This window comes from Oncorhynchus clarkii, chromosome 19, assembly GCF_045791955.1.
Source record: "Oncorhynchus clarkii lewisi isolate Uvic-CL-2024 chromosome 19, UVic_Ocla_1.0, whole genome shotgun sequence".
NCBI lineage: Eukaryota > Metazoa > Chordata > Actinopteri > Salmoniformes > Salmonidae > Oncorhynchus > Oncorhynchus clarkii.
In genome coordinates this window covers 18,879,685-18,895,849 of record NC_092165.1, presented here as the reverse complement: position 1 = coordinate 18,895,849, position 16,165 = coordinate 18,879,685, and positions in this window count along the sequence as shown.

Genomic DNA, 16,165 nt, shown 5'->3' with positions numbered 1-16,165 from the left:
AGGGATGAGGGCCTGATCTCTGGGAAGAAGTATATCCTTTGTGTCAGACTCATTAAAGTAAAAAATATTAATCTAGTTCGAGGTGAGTAATCACAGTCCTGATATCCAGAAGTTATTTTCGGTCATAAGAGACGGTAGCAGCAACATTGTGCACAGAATTAGTTATAAAAAATGTGCAAAAACAAACTAAATAGCAAAGTTGGACAGGAGCAAGCAAAACGGTAGCCATTCCCTCCGGCGCCATTATTAATATGTCATGACATGGTTATGACCATGGATGTCAAGTAAAGTGTTACCGGAAACAGGATAGGGCCTATATGTAATTTAGGAGCCTATACTGAATGGTCTGAGCTATAATGATGATGTCGGTTTAAAGCTATGTCAGCCTATCTAGAGTGTCATGCTTCATTGCCCCGGGTACGCTCTTCCCTAGTATTATCCATTATCCTTTCTCTTTTTTTATGTTCTTCTTCGCAGTTGTACGCCTCCTTGGACTTTGGCCAAAAATGGCAGTTGGTTCACGATCATTTGAACAGGTTCTACTGGTGAGTCATACACTTGTCTTCTTTCATCATCCTTCGCTTCCTCTCGTCCTCTGTTGTCCTTATCTTTTCCTTTGTTCACTCAGACTCTCATCAAAAACTGTTTTGGAGCATCACAAGCAGTGTGTGGAACAACGTGTCGTTTGCTTCCTGCAACGCAAGAGTGTGTGAAGGATATTAATAATATGCTTCAACAAGCTATCTGAAAGACTAGTGATGCTGGTGGGAAATTATATGTACCATTCTGCTCATTTCCACTGTTGACATGATTGAACTGAGATAAATCTACATCGTGCACCCCATACTGAATTGCCAAAGGCCCCACACCCTCGTTTTCCGGGTTGAGCACACACAGCATTGCTACCTCATTTATAATATATCTACTCACATGTCCAGGGCATCTTGTTTTCTTTTATATTCCAGTATTGAGTGACTGTCCCGGTCAGGAAAGTTAAAATCCCAAATTGTATCCATAACCTTTGTTGGTGGCGTATGTAATTAGCACAACAAGCTTTGGCATGCCAAATGTGTGCTCAATGTGTCATCTTTGGTTCCATCATTACATGAATGTGGGAAGAATATGTTTTGCCAAAATGACTTCCACCAATCCATGTGTCGTAGATAATTATAGTATTTTTGGAGATCAAAGTTGCCAAGTGAGGGTGCATTAGGACTGTACAACCACGTCAATACTATGTTTTATTCCTGTCAATGTCCACCCATGCAATCTAAATAAGCAATAGGGCTATAAGAGTCCAAGAAGCTGAACATCAAATAAATTAATAGTCACATGTGCCGGTTACAACAACCTTACAACCTTTCACCTTACAGTGAAATGCTTTTGAGCCCCTAACCAACCATGCAGTTAAAAAAATAATGAATAAGAATAAGAAATAAAAGGAACGAGTAATGAAAGAGCAGCAGTAAAATAAGAAAAGCGAGACTATACACAGGGGGTACCGGTACAGAGTCAATATGCAGGAGCACCGGTTAGTCGAGGTAATTGAGGTAATATGTCGATGTTGGTAGAGTTATTATGCTATGCATAGATATTAACAGAGAGTAGCAGTGGCTTAAAGGAGTGGATGGGTGGGTGGCTGGGGTGGGGGGTGGGGGGTGGGGGGGTCAATGCAAATAGTCTGGGTAGCCATTTGATTAGATGTTCAGAAGTCTCATGGCTTGGGAGTAGAAGCTGTTTAGAGGTCTTTCGGACCTAGACTTGGCACTCCAGGGGAAAAGTCTATGACTAAGGTGGCTGGAGTCTTTGACAATTTTTAGGGCCTTCCTCTGGCACCGCCTGGTATAGAGGTCCTGGATGGCAGGAAGCTTGACCCCAGTACTGTAGTTGCCATACCAGGCAGTGATGCAACCCGTCAGGATGCTGTAGAAACTTTTGAGGATCTGAGGACCCATGCCAAATCTTTTAAGTCTCCTAAGGGGGAATAGATTTTGTCGTGCCCTCTTCATGACTGTCTTGGCGTGCTTGGACCATATTAGTATGTTGGTGATGTGGATACCAAGAAACTTGAAGCGCTCAATCTGTTCCACTACAGCCCCGTCGATGAGAATGGGGACGTGCTCGGTCCTCCTTTTCCTGTAGTCCACCTATAATCTCCTTTGTCTTGATCCCGTTGAGGGAGAGGTTGTTGTCCTTGTTGTCCTAAAGGTCTTACTCACATCGGCTGCGGAGAGCGTGATCACACAGTCATCCAGAACAGCTGGTGCTCTCATGCATGTTTCAGTGTCATTTGCCTCGAAGCGAACATAGAAGTAGTTTAGCGCGTCTGGTAGGCTCGTGTCACTGGGCAGCTCTCGGCTGTGCTTCCCTTTGTCCTCAAGCTGTGTCCTCTGATGCCTGCAAATCGAAGGCAGTTCCGGAATGCCTTGGCTGTGAACAGCATTGCTGAGGAATGTGGATTGATATGGAAGAGCACTGAAGTTTTACTTAAAAATGAAATGAATATGATACTTTTCAGCATTTATCAATTGTAGCTAAATGTCATTTGTGTCCTCTTATGAATATCAAAATGTAAATATGTTTAAAATGTATTCTAAAAGCTGTTATTTATTCAAAATTGTCTATGTAAGTGTCATAAAAAATATATACAAATCATTTAATTTGCATTTTATAATTTGTTTTACCCTACGTCATACTTCAAGATATGTAATCATTTAATGTCATTCAAACAATAGCAGTGCTGCTTTTTACATCTATTCTTATAACAAGACATGGTCTACTTGTAAAACACAGTATGTAATGTGAATGACGTAGAACCTACATCTCTATGAAAATGCAACTGGTATCTTAGTGGAAGACACACAAAGGATGCAGTTTCAACTCTGTTACACTGTCAGTAATTACTCTGCTCTTCTATTAATAGCATAAGTGAGAAGTATAATAAACTACCAAATGATAATGTCAGATTCTGCTCTTTCTTTGGTATTACCCTGCAATTTGTAACATATCATGCCAAGAAAGAAGGCAGTAACAGCCGTTTAAGGGTCAAAGGTCATATCAGAGGTCAGGGTCAACATGAATAAAACATTAACTCATAGTAAGACAACAGATCACTACATCTCCAACAATTTCCCTTGAATTCATTTGGCTGGACAATTAAAAAAAGTTGTAGCCATTCTTCTCAGTTCCACGCTATGAGTAGTTACTGCCTTTTTGCTTGGTAGGTCAGAATAGTTCTGAGGCTACAGGCGATTTTGTGAGAAAACAGAACAAGTTCAAGCTCTGTCACATTGCACCACAGTTGCGGTAGTGTGGTGGACTGAAAGGCAATCAATGCAAAAAAAAGGAAAAATAAATAAACATAAATATGGCTTGTATTTACAATGGTGTTTGTTCTTCAATGGTTGGCCTTTTCTTGAGGCAACGGGTCACAAATATTGCTGCTGCGATGGCACACTGTGGTATTTCACCCAATATATATGAGAGTTGATCAACATTTGATTTGTTTTTTCGAATTCTTTGTGGGTCTGTGTAATGAGGGAAATATGTCTTAATATGCCAGGAGGTTGGAAGTCCAGCTCAGTTTTTCTCTCTTGCTCCTTAGAAAGATTCTGAATTATTCAAATGCAATTTCATAAAAATTCAAAGATAGTCTCCACCCCTTGGCAGAGGACTTGATAGCTAATCACAATTAAATCTGCAAGATTAATTGGCCACCCATTTATTATTGTTGAGACAGCCCACCCACACACATGTAAAGTGTTAAATACCGTCTGCCAGGGAGACGGATTCTATTGGGTGAAATACCACAGTGTGCCATTCCAGTTAAACAATCCTTATTTAACGTGTCTCCTACCCTTCATCTACACTGATTGAAGTGGATTCAACAAGTGACTTCAATAAGGGATCATAGCTTTCACCTGGATTCACCCAGTCAGTCTGATTTTCTGGTGTTTTTACAGTCTTTTATGTCCCAAAAAAAGTTAATCATAACTTATTTATCTGCCCGTAAACTCTGCATGCTTTTTCAAGTCTTGGTGGTAGAAAAACTTAAAATATTATCGGGTGACTTCAGGTTTAGCCTACTTCGACATGGTAGTTATTATGTATACGTGATACTGTAAATGTATTTCCACTTCAATTGTTGCATAATCTATTTCATCAACCAGGTTTCCATCCAACCTTTTTAGGCAAGTTAAGTACATGTCGGATAAAAACTGTCATGACAGGCCTGATGGAAACAGAACATTTGTCGGTAAACTTTTCAAATGTCAACAAAACGAAATATGCTAGACAAGGTGGGATCTTTTTGTGTTGTGAAATGTCGTTGGAAACACTTTCATTTGCAAATATTGATATAATAACCATCATATCGAAGTACATTTGGAGTCATGTGATGACATGTTGTGTGGTCCTCACACTATAACTTGTCAGGAAAGCATGCAGTTTATTAGGCTTCAGATTAAATACATTATGATGAACTTCACAGGGCGTTGAAAATGCAAGGTGATGAGCTTGAAGCTCCTTTCTAATAAATATTGAGGGTCACATGATCATCGATGCTTGGCTGCCATTTGACAAATAAAAATAATCTCGCTCTTTAGTCCATAATAATCTCATCATGTAGACCAGGGGTAGGACTACTCAACTCTTACACTAGTTCCGGAGTTTGCTTGTTTTCTGTTCTACCTGATAATTAATTGCACACACCTGGTGTCCCTCGTCTAAATCGGTCCCTAATTTGAAGGGAACGATGAAAAATGCAGTGGCATTTATGCGCTCTAGCCAATGGCACTCTATCTGCACGCTGTTGGCTAGAGCGCAAGTGCCAATACCGGAGTGGGCACACTTGCTGAATAACAACATTTTTTGTGAGAAAAGCATTAGTAGAGTTGTAAATACGATGGAAACCCAATTAACTCCGCTTTTGAAGGCCCCCTGTCGGCTCCCCTGTTGAAGTGCCATTTGGGACGCGCACATTGAACATTAATCACCTAAAGGGTAAACACCGTGGAAAATGTCACATAATGTGGGGAAAAGCGGAGGATTTATTAAAACGCCTTCCAAGTACTGAACACATGGAAAAGGTAGGCTATGCGAAGGTGTGACACACGACGGTATCAAAATCACGCTCAGAAAAGCAAAGACTCAATTAGACCTATAATAAATGTTAACCTAATTTTGTAAATTATACGACCGACAGCAGTCATAATAAGTGTGTTCGTGCGTGCGTTCGTTCGTTTGCATGTGCGCTAAGAGAGAGAGAGAGAGAGAGAGAGAGAGAGAGAGAGAGAGAGAGAGTGTGTGTGTGTGTGTGTGTGTGTGTGTGTGTGTGTGTGTGTGTGTGTGTGTGTGTGTGTGTGTGTGTGTGTGTGTGTGTGTGTGTGTGTGTGTAAAAGTTAACGGACCAGTGTGTGTAAAAGTGTGCGTTTACCGAGGGGACTGAGGTGAACTGCTTCACTTGTAATTTTCTCCTGCTCTGAGGAATGTCATTTCAGCCAGAGATACTTAATTAGAGGATCAGAGATAGACATTGTAACCACAGGGTAAATTAAACCGCCCCGGGCGGACTCAGACAAAAATGCAGCCCTGGAATTTAAGCCACACAGGCATTTTACCAGGTACTGCAGGAATGTGTACCAGACACAAGGGAGGAGGTGCACTTCAGTTGTGGGTCGAATATGATTTGTTTTCTTTCAACACATTTGTTGTGCTTGTTTTGGCTGGCCCGACGTGCTGGGTGGGCGGGCTTTGCTATTTTTTGGACTACTCAGTTTGTTGCATTACACCAGGCGATCTAAGATAAAGTCGACAAAATGTATTTAGAAGAAAGCAAAAACGACTTTCACCCAGGTCTGAGGCACATATGGACATGATATGGGCCCAAAATCAACCAGTGATTCCTGTACTTCCTATGTTATTTTTCATTTGTGCTATTGCAGTCTTTTGGCCTCTTGGCCAGGTTAAGAATTGTAAGGGAGAGTTATGCCATTTTTTTTTTACATTCAGCATCACTCCAAGGGAAATATAGTATTCTTTCAAAAAATATATATCTACATATATTTCGGGATGTTGTGTATCCCTGGAAATAATCAGAATTCATGTAAACATTGCAGCTTTGAAAACATAGCTTGTTCAAAAAAAAGTGGTCTCTTGGGGTAAATTGAGCCGCAGCAGTACAGTGTAAGTTACTCCGGGCGGACTGGGACAACAATTCAGCCCTGGCATATCAATCACACCAGCCTTTTGTCTACCAATGGCATGCCCTACCAATGGCATGCCCTACCAATGGCATGCCCTACGAATGGCATGCCCATCTTTTTGTGAGAAAGTACACTGGTGACTGCAAACACAAGTGGGAGTAATGATTAATCATTTATAAATGTCTTATAAAATCTTTTTTTAAGGATCCTTAAAATAAAGTGTTACTCATCCTAGTTGTGAATGAATGAACACCATATATATTAAACAAATAAGAGAATGACTGAATACATGCCTTATAATGTATTATATAAGTCAATGGTCATCTATAACAGCCCAACTACATATTTCAAATTAATTAATGTCAAGTGTTCCCCCTGTCCACGTAGCTAAGTGGTTAAATATTAGGCTATATATAATTCAATAGAAGAAAACAGTGAGAGAGAAGTAGAGCGAGAGACTGACAGTTCCTTAATGTTTGGGTTACATTTAAGGAACTGGCACTCTCTCTCACTCTCTTGCTCTCAAACACAACCTTGTGTGTTTGCCAAAGAACGGTGCCAGGACTAGTTTATGTAGATCCGGATAGATTTCCAGAACTGTGCTTCATTTGACAATGGGGCGCATTTCAGCAAATTAAATAAGAGTGAGATAGGTGGGACTTTCCAGCCTTCAGTGCTGTGGCTATGTAATGTCATCCGAGTCACTTGTCACTAAAGCTCATAAACCCACTCGCTGGGCTAAAGAGACTGATATTCAGAAGCCAATAAACATTGATAAAACAATTAAAATACACAGACAGTCCCCGAATGTACCTGTATTGTAATACACTCGACTCAACTGTCGTCACAAACGATAGACCTGTATCCTTTCTTTCTTTTCTTTCCAAAACACTTGAGCGAGCCGTCTCTGACCAACTCTCCAGTTATCGCTCTCAGCATGATCTTCTTCACCCTAACCAATCAGGCTTCAAGATGGGTCACTCAACCCGAGACTGCTCATGGAGGCTCTCCTCACTGCCAAAGCTGACTCTCTCTCCTCTGTTCTCCTCTTCCTAGATCTATCCACTGCCTTCGACACTGTGAACCATCAGATCCTCCTCTCCACCCCTCTCAGGGCTGGGTGTCTCAGGCTCCGCACACTCTTGGATTGCATCCTACCTGCCAGGCCGCTCCTACCAGGTGACATGGAGAGGATCTGTGCCTGCACCACGTACTCTCACTACTTGGTTCTAGGCCCTCACCTCTTCTCGCTATACACCAAGTCACTCAGCTCTATCATATCCTCACATGGTCTCTCCTATGATTGCTATGAGGATGACACTCAACAACTTTCTCCTCCTCCCCTTCCTCCACAAACTTCAAAGTGTTTCCTTTCAAATGGTATCAAGAATATGCACATCCTTGCTTCAGGTCCTGAGCGACAGGAAGTTGGATTTGCGGCTGTCATTTCATACAATATACAGCCAAAATATTAGGCCTAACTGGCAGCATAGTAGTAGGCCACATGAGCTGCGTCAGTGTGCGTGAATGTGTCTTTTTCTGTTTTCTTCCTACCTTGACTGCACAGCAGCTGATTTGTCATTTCTTACAGACATGCATACAGCACTCGGACCAGCAGAACCAAAACTTTTAGCCATTAAGTCGCTAAAAAAAACTTTTTTGCCGTCACCTTTCCGGGACTGACAGAGTCAGAACTGGTCCATCTTGGGAGAGGGCCCGGCCGTTGCCCACTGGTATGGTAAATGCTAAATATAGATGATTAGGACAAAGTAAAATAGCACAAAAGTCATTAAAAAAAGAGGCCCAAGGGTCGCTGGCAGTGTCCATTATTTATATATATATATTTTCTTTACCAGCCCACCCAAGAATTGCCAGGTGGCCAATCTGCCCATGAAGCCGCCTACACGTTTCTGTAATGAATGAAATGTTGCCACTACCTTTTTAAAGCCATGTCTATCTTTATTTCCCAAACACAATTCAACACAATTACAATCGCTTTTTTTGTCTATTAGTCATTTTACGCATCTTTTTATACACAGGTTTAAAGCCTGCGAGAGAAATCTGTCAATGTAAGCTCAATCCACCGCACCCGTCGTTGTCGCACTTCAACATCTGCAGTGAAAGGTGACAGAGCCAGAGCGCTGTTTGTTCTCCGATTTGCTCTAGGACGCCCACAAGCATCTTGGGACTCTTATAGAGAAGCTTATAGAGACCCCCAGCTGACGTATAGAACAATATTAACATGTTCTACTTAGGTTTAGATACAAGCGTCATGAAACCTCGGACACAATCAATTCATTTGACTTGGTGAAAATCCGTTTTTTTTGGACCTAACTTGCTTACCACGTTGTCCACGCGTTTTTTTCCTTCAAAGACTCCATGAAATGATGACCTCTTCCTAAATAATTTGGTCAAATTAATCATTTTGTGTGTGGTTTCCAAGAAACAAGGGTGGATCAACTCACCCCACTCTCCCCTATAAGAGAAAAAATTAGACAAATTATACACATGCACTATGGTGGCAGCTCCTCGTGTCTAGGTGAAGTAGAGGGGTCTGGTCCGTTAATTGGAAGCTAGCTGGAGGTGATTATAGGTGGGAATGGTTGTATAAGGGGGCGAGGTTGAGCCAGGACAGCCCTAGTCTTGTAAGAAGTGCCTAAGAATGGCTGATGGCTAATGACAGAGTCAGGCCTCATCTGAAGAATGCCAGCCTGACAGCCTTACCTTCTAGCATCACCATTCTTGCACTCTGTTATTTGAATTATTTGGTTCACTTCATCTTTTGTTTTTATTGTATTGCTGTGATTTGACTAAGGCTGGCCCCTTATGAAACCGCAGTCACCTATACTCTCTTCCAGCTTGTCCAATTGACACATCTGCCCCCTCTACTTCCTCAAGACTACTATCGCTAGGAGCTATCACTAGTGGAACTGGTTCCGAGTGGTTCAATGAGTAACGGTTTTAAAGATAAACTGCAGTACACATAGGCGTACACTTTGGGGCAGCCCCCAAATGATCAGCGGTTTAAGGAAAAGGGGGTGATCCTTTTCTCCAATGTGTGAGATTCAGGGATTTCTTCATCTGAAGTATAGGAGGCATGAAAGGGAGCCCTGTTGCCTCAACTGTGGACAAAATAATTTGTCCAGAATTGATTTATTGAGGATATCAACCACAGCCGACTAGTTTGCAAATGTTCTGAAAAACAGCTAATTTGAGTGAGGAAGTGAACCCTCTGTGCAAAATCCATGCTAAGTTAAAAAATGTTGTGGCTAAGGTTTGGATCAGACTGACCTGCTCTGATATAGTCAGAGCAACTGGATTTTAATTGATTTCTTAATATGATATAATGGGCCTAGATCTTGTACAAGGGTATTATGTTTGGATTTCATTTCAAATTGAATTTATCTGCCTTAAAGGCACAGTCTGGGAATGTGTTCAATGGTCATTTCTTTACGTTTACCCTTAGATTTTTAAAGATGATAACTTCTAAATACCTTGTGAACTTAGCACAACTGTCTTTCTCTATCATAACGCAAAAAAAAAAATGGTTTTATTGCTTCATTGTTTTTAAAACAGGATTCAAATCATAGCCTACATTGACACTTTGGGATGCCATGTTAACAAGAATGTAGACAAACAATGCATGTCTTCAAAATTGTCTCATTGTGTAGGCTACCTTCAAATTATAACACCTGTCCAACTTCACTTGCAATCTTAGGTAGTCATGGCTACTGTGCTTTAACCCTAAGGGGTAGTATTTTTTTTGCCTAACATTATTATGTGGAAACGTACGCTGATTATATTTTTGTTTTATGGAGGGGTGATGCAAAACAGCTCCGGGCGTTCCATGCTTTTCTTAACTCCTGTTCTGAGCACTTGAGATTTGCCATCCCATCAAACCAGCTTTATTGAACTTTGGATTTTGTGTGAGGATAATGTTCTACACACGGATCTTTACATGAAACCTACTGATCATAACAGTTTGTTGAGGGCTGATAGCTGTCACCCGCTTGCCTTAAAAAACAGTTTGTCATACAGCCAATTCTGTCTAATTAAAATAGTTAGCAAAAAACAATCAGATTTTGACAGAAATATGTTTGAGATGCAAATAAAATTCAAGGAGAGGGTCTACAAAAATGGTCAGACTAATACAGCAATTAAAGTGTTTTAGTACTATATCTCTTGACACAATGATGAAAATAATCATGCCTCTAAACCTTCAAGCTGCATACTGGACCCTATTCCAACTAAACTACTGAAAGAGCTGCTTCCTGTGCTTGGCCCTCCTATGTTGAACATAATAGACAGCTCTCTATCTACAGGATGTGTACCAAACTCACTAAAAGTGGCAGTAATAAAGCCTCTCTTGAAAAAGCCAAACCTTGACCCAGAAAATATTTAAAAAACTATCGGCTTATATCGAATCTCCCATTCCTATCAACGTTTTTGGAAAAAGCTGTTGCGCAGCAACTCACTGCCTTCCTGAAGACAAACAATGTTTACAAAATGCTTCAGTCTGGGTTTAGACCCCATCATAACACTGAGACTGCACTTGTGAAGGTTGTAAAGGACCTTTTAATGGCGTCAGACCGAGGCTCTGCATCTGTCCTCGTGCTCCTAGACCTTAGTGCTGCTTTTGATACCATCGATCACCACATTCTTTTGGAGAGATTGGAAACCCAAATTGGTCTACGCGGACAAGTTCTGGCCTGGTTTAGATCTTATCTGTCAGAAAGATATCAGTTTGTCTCTGTGAATGGTTTGTCCTCTGACAAATCAGCTGTAAAGTTTGGTGTTCCTCAAGGTTCTGTTTTAGGACCACTATTGTTTTCACTATATATTTTACCTCTTGGGGGTGTCATTCAAAAACATAATGTCAACTTTCACTGCTATGCGGATGACACAGAGCTGTACATTTCAATGAAACATGTTGAAGCCCCAAAATTTCCCTCGCTGGAAGCCTGTGTTTCAGACATGAAGAAGTGGTTGGCTGCAAACGTTCTACTATTAAACTCAGACAAAACAGAGATGCTTTTTCTAGGTCCCAAGAAACAAAGAGATCTTCTGTTGAATCTGACAATTAATCTTGATGGTTGTACAGCCGTCTCAAATAAAAGCGTGAAGGACCTCGGCGTTACTCTGGACCCTGATCTCTCTTTTGACGAACATATCAAGACTGTTTCAAGGACTGTTCTTTCGCAAAAATCTGAAATTTTCTGTCCAAAAATGATGCAGAAAAATTATTCCATGCTTTTGTTACTTCTAGGTTAGACTACTGCAATGCTCTACTTTCCGGCTACCCGGATAAAGCACAAAATAAACTTTTTTATCATATTTTTTTATCATATTACTCCAGTGCTAGCCTCCCTACACAGGCTTGCTGTTAAGGCAAAGGCTGATTTCAAGGTTTTACTGCTAACCTACAAAGCATTACATGGGCTTGCTCCTACCTATCTTTCCAATTTGGTCCTGCCGTACATACCTACACTTACGCTATGGTCACAAGACGCAGACCTCCTAATTGTCTCTAGAATTTCTAAGCAAGCAGCTGGAGGCAGGGCTTTCTCCTATAGAGCTCCATTTTTATGGAATGGTCTGCCTATCCATGTGAGAGACGCAGACTTGGTCTCAACCTTTAAGTCTTTATTGAACACTCATCTCTTCAGTAGGTCCTATGATTGAGTGTAGTCTGGCCCAGGGGTGTGAAGGTGAACGGAAAAGCGCTGCAGCAACGAACCACGCTTGTTGTCTCTGCCTGGCCGGTTCCCCTCTCTCCACTGGGATTCTCTGCCTCAAACCCTATTACAGGGGCTGAGTCACTGGCTTACTGGTGCTCTTCCATGCCGTCCCTAGGAGGGGTGCGTCACTTGAGTGGGTTGAGTCACTGACGTGATTGTCCTGTCTGGGTTGGCGCCCCCCTTGGGTTGTGCCGTGGCGGAGATCTTTGTGGGCTATACTCTGCCTTGTCTCAGGATGGTAAGTTGGTGGGTGAAGATATCCCTCTAGTGGTGTGGGGGCTGTGCTTTGGCAAAGTGGGTGGGGTTATATCCTGCCTGTTTGGCCCTGTCCGGGGGTATCATCGGATGGGGCCACAGTGTCTCCTGACTCCTCCTGTCTCAGCCTCCAGTAGTTGCAGTAGTTTATGTGTCGGGGGGCTAGGGTCAGTCTGTTATATCTGGAGTATTTCTCCTGTTTTATCCGGTGTCCTGTGTGAATTCAAGTATGCTCTCTCAAAATTCACATGCTCCACATATCTTATATGTGGTGAAAATGATGCGGAAAATTAAAATTAAAATCTTGGAGCATCGTAGCACCATAAGGTGCAAAAACCTGACGTACCCAGTTGCGGCCCACTTTTTGGAAGCGAACCACTTTATTTCGTCCCTTAGCTATAACGGCATCAAACACATCACCCGCCCTGGGAGAGGGGGAGACCTTAACAATTTATTGTTAAAAGGATAGGCTGCCTGGAACTTTAATTTAAACACCCTTGCTCCCTATGGTCTCAGCGTGGACTTGGATCTGAAGCCATTCTTATGATTATTGTGATTTTGCTATTCATTATAAATGTTTGTAGGCCTATCTAGCCAAATTGTACTTATGTTATCCATTCATGCTTTTTATATGTTCTATTTATATCTAAATCAACCAGTGACATCAAGCCACACCCAGCCATGATTACAGACACCTGTGTGTCTTTCCAAATTATATAAATTAGTAACCTGCAGTGTTTGTCGTTATAACCTGATGAAGACAGCTTCTCTGTGGAAACATTGGTTGCATCTGAGCTCCTAGAGTTTGAGGCTCTCCTTTTCTTTTTCAGGTAGTCATGGTTACCACGAATCTGAAGATGTTCAAGTATGTAAAACGTTTGTTTGTCTGTCTGACTGTGTGCCACCTATGCGTGCCCTCATCTGGGGAAAGGGAGTTCAGTGCAACCTTGTAATTCTATGGGTCGGATCGGGAGGATGTAAAGTTAGGCTGCAGAAGTTTCAGATGGAAATGTGTAGAACCGGCATGATTGTCTTTCATGTAGAATAGGACAAAACAACATTTCTTTCCTGTAATATTCTGAACATTTCTCCTCACTGAATACACCCTTTGACTAATAGGTATATCCAGCCTCTGTGCTAGCTTCGAAAGACACGCAATGCAAACACATTGACCCAGCTTTAGCAGATAGACACACAAACCCACCCACGCACTCACATGCAGGCTACTTAGTATTGTTACATGTAATTACGACTTACTTATTATGTTCAATTATATGAAATATTGCAAACTGTTTTATTTCCATTAAACTGTGAAAATGAATAATAAGGCTAATGATGTAAAGCATACAACAACTTACTCAAAATTAGTCTACATTTCTGATATGCTGATACACAGTTCTGCATTTGATTGTAGTTAGTTTCTATGTCGTGTTTTTTCTCTCTCATCTCTCGTACATTTATAAAATATTATAAGCTATAAAAGTCATATTATTGGCGCTTCTCTCAGACTTTGATAACTTCCGCAGCGCAAATACTCGATAGACGACACAGAACATAACAGCAGTCGTGTTTTTACTTCCTAGCACATGTGCTACGAAGTGGTTATTTTTATATGTTAGTTAGTTTTATATGTTAAAATTTTTTCTGCATTGCAACGCTAGATGCAACAAATACGGACAACATATCCCAGAGAAACCCGGAAAGCGCTGTTCGAGGAGGGTTTTGTTTGAAGCTATTTTTTTTAAACGTATCCTTTATTTAACTAGGCAAGTCAATGAAGAACACAATTTTATTTACAATGACGGCCTACCAAAGGCCTTTTGTGGGCTGGGATTAAAAATGTATTAAATAAAAATATAGGACAACACACACATCACGACAAGAGAGACAACACTACATAAAGAGAAACCTATGACGACAACATGCCATGTGTTGCTTCCATGCTAACACAGCATGGTAGCAACATGACAACAACATGGTAGCAACACAACATGGCAGAAACACATGACAACAACATGGTAGCAACACAACATGGCAGCAGTACAACATGGTAGCAGCACAAAAAAGGGTCCAAACATTGTTGGGCACAGACAACAGCACAAAGGGCAAGAAGGTAGAGACAGTAATACATCATGCAAAACTGCCACAACTGTCAGTAAGAGTGTCCATGATTGAGTCTTTGAATGAAGAGATTGAGATAAAACTGTCCAGTTTGAGTGTTTGTTGCAGATCGTTCCAGTCGCCAGCTGCAGCAAACTGAAAAGAGGAGCGACTCAGGGATGTGTGTGCTTTGGGGACCTTTACCAGAATGTGACTGGCAGAACGGGTGTTGTATGTGGAGGATGAGGGCTGCAGTAGATATCTCAGATAGGGGGGAGTGACGCCTAAGAGGGTTTTATAAATAACCAACAACCAGTGGGTCTTGCGATGGGTATACAGAGATGACCAGTTTACAGAAAAGTATAGAGTGCAGTGATGTATGTGTACCATAATGATGATTGTTGGCAAATCTGATGGCCAAATGGTGAAGAACATCTAGCCGCTCGAGAGCACCCTTACCTGCTGATCTATAAATTATGTCTCCGTAATCTAGTATGGGTAGGATGGTCATCTGAATCAGGGTTAATTTGGCAGCTGGGGTGAAAGAGAAGCGATTACGATAGAGGAAACCAAGTCAAGATTTAACTTCAGCCTGCAGCTTTGATATGTGCTGTGAGAGGACAGTGTACCGTCTAGCCATACTCCCAAGTACTTGTATGAGGTGACTACCTCAACCTCTAAACCCTCAGTAATCACACCGGTGAGAAGAGGGGCATTCTTCTTACCAAACCACATAACCTTTGTTTTTACTATTAGCGCAGTAAGTCAAGTCGTATTTGTAGGGTATTAAGCCACTCACCAGCATTATGACCAGGATTACAACTTTCCCAAATTAGATCCTTTGTTTGCACCCCCCGGTGCAATTGAACTTATCCCAGAGGCTGCTCCAAGACGCCGCCGGCAGAGAAGAGGTATTCGGAGTGGACTTCTAGTCTGACTCAGGAGGCGTGCACACCATCCACTGCTTCTGAGTATATTACTTGCTAATGTTCAGTCTCTGGATAATAAAGTAGATGAGGTCAGGGCGAGGATCTCCTTCCAGAGAGACATCAGGGACTATAACATACTCTCTCGGGATATACTGTCCCCATCCATACAGCCAGCTGGGTTCTCAGTTCATCGTACAGACAGAAATAAAGAACTCTGCGGGAAGAAGAAGGGTGGGATGTATGTTTCATGATTACCTACTCATGATGTGACTGTGATACATACAGACACTCAAGTCCTTTTGTTCACACAACCTAGAATGCCTCACAATCAAATGCCGACCGTATTACCTCCCTAGAGAATTCTCTTCGGTTATGGTCACAGCCGTGTATATTCTCCCTCAAGCCGATGCCAAGACTGCCCTCAAGGAACTACGCTGGAATTTATGCAAACTGGAAAACACATATCCTGAGGCTGCATTTATTGTAGCTGGGGATTTTAACAAAGCAAATTTGAGGAAAACACTGCCAAAGTTCTATCAACACATTGACTGTAGTACTCGCTCTGGTGAAAAATTCAATCACCGTGGACACCGACATCTTGCTCCCGGACAAGCTAAACACCTTCTTTGCCCGCTTTGAAAATAATACAGTGCCACCGATGCGGCCCACTACCAAGGACTGTGGGCTTTCGTTCTCAGTGGCTGACATGAGTAAGATATTTAAGCATGTTAACCCTCCCAAGGCTGCTGGCCCAGACGGCGTCTCTAGCCGTGTCCTCAGAGCATGCACAGACCAGCTGGCTGGAGTGTTAACAGACATATTCAATCTTTCTCTATCCCAGTCTGCTGTCCCCACTTTCTTCAAGATGTCCATCAAAGGTAATTGAACTAAATTACTATCGCCCCTTAGCACTCACGTCTGTCATCATGAAGTGCTTTGA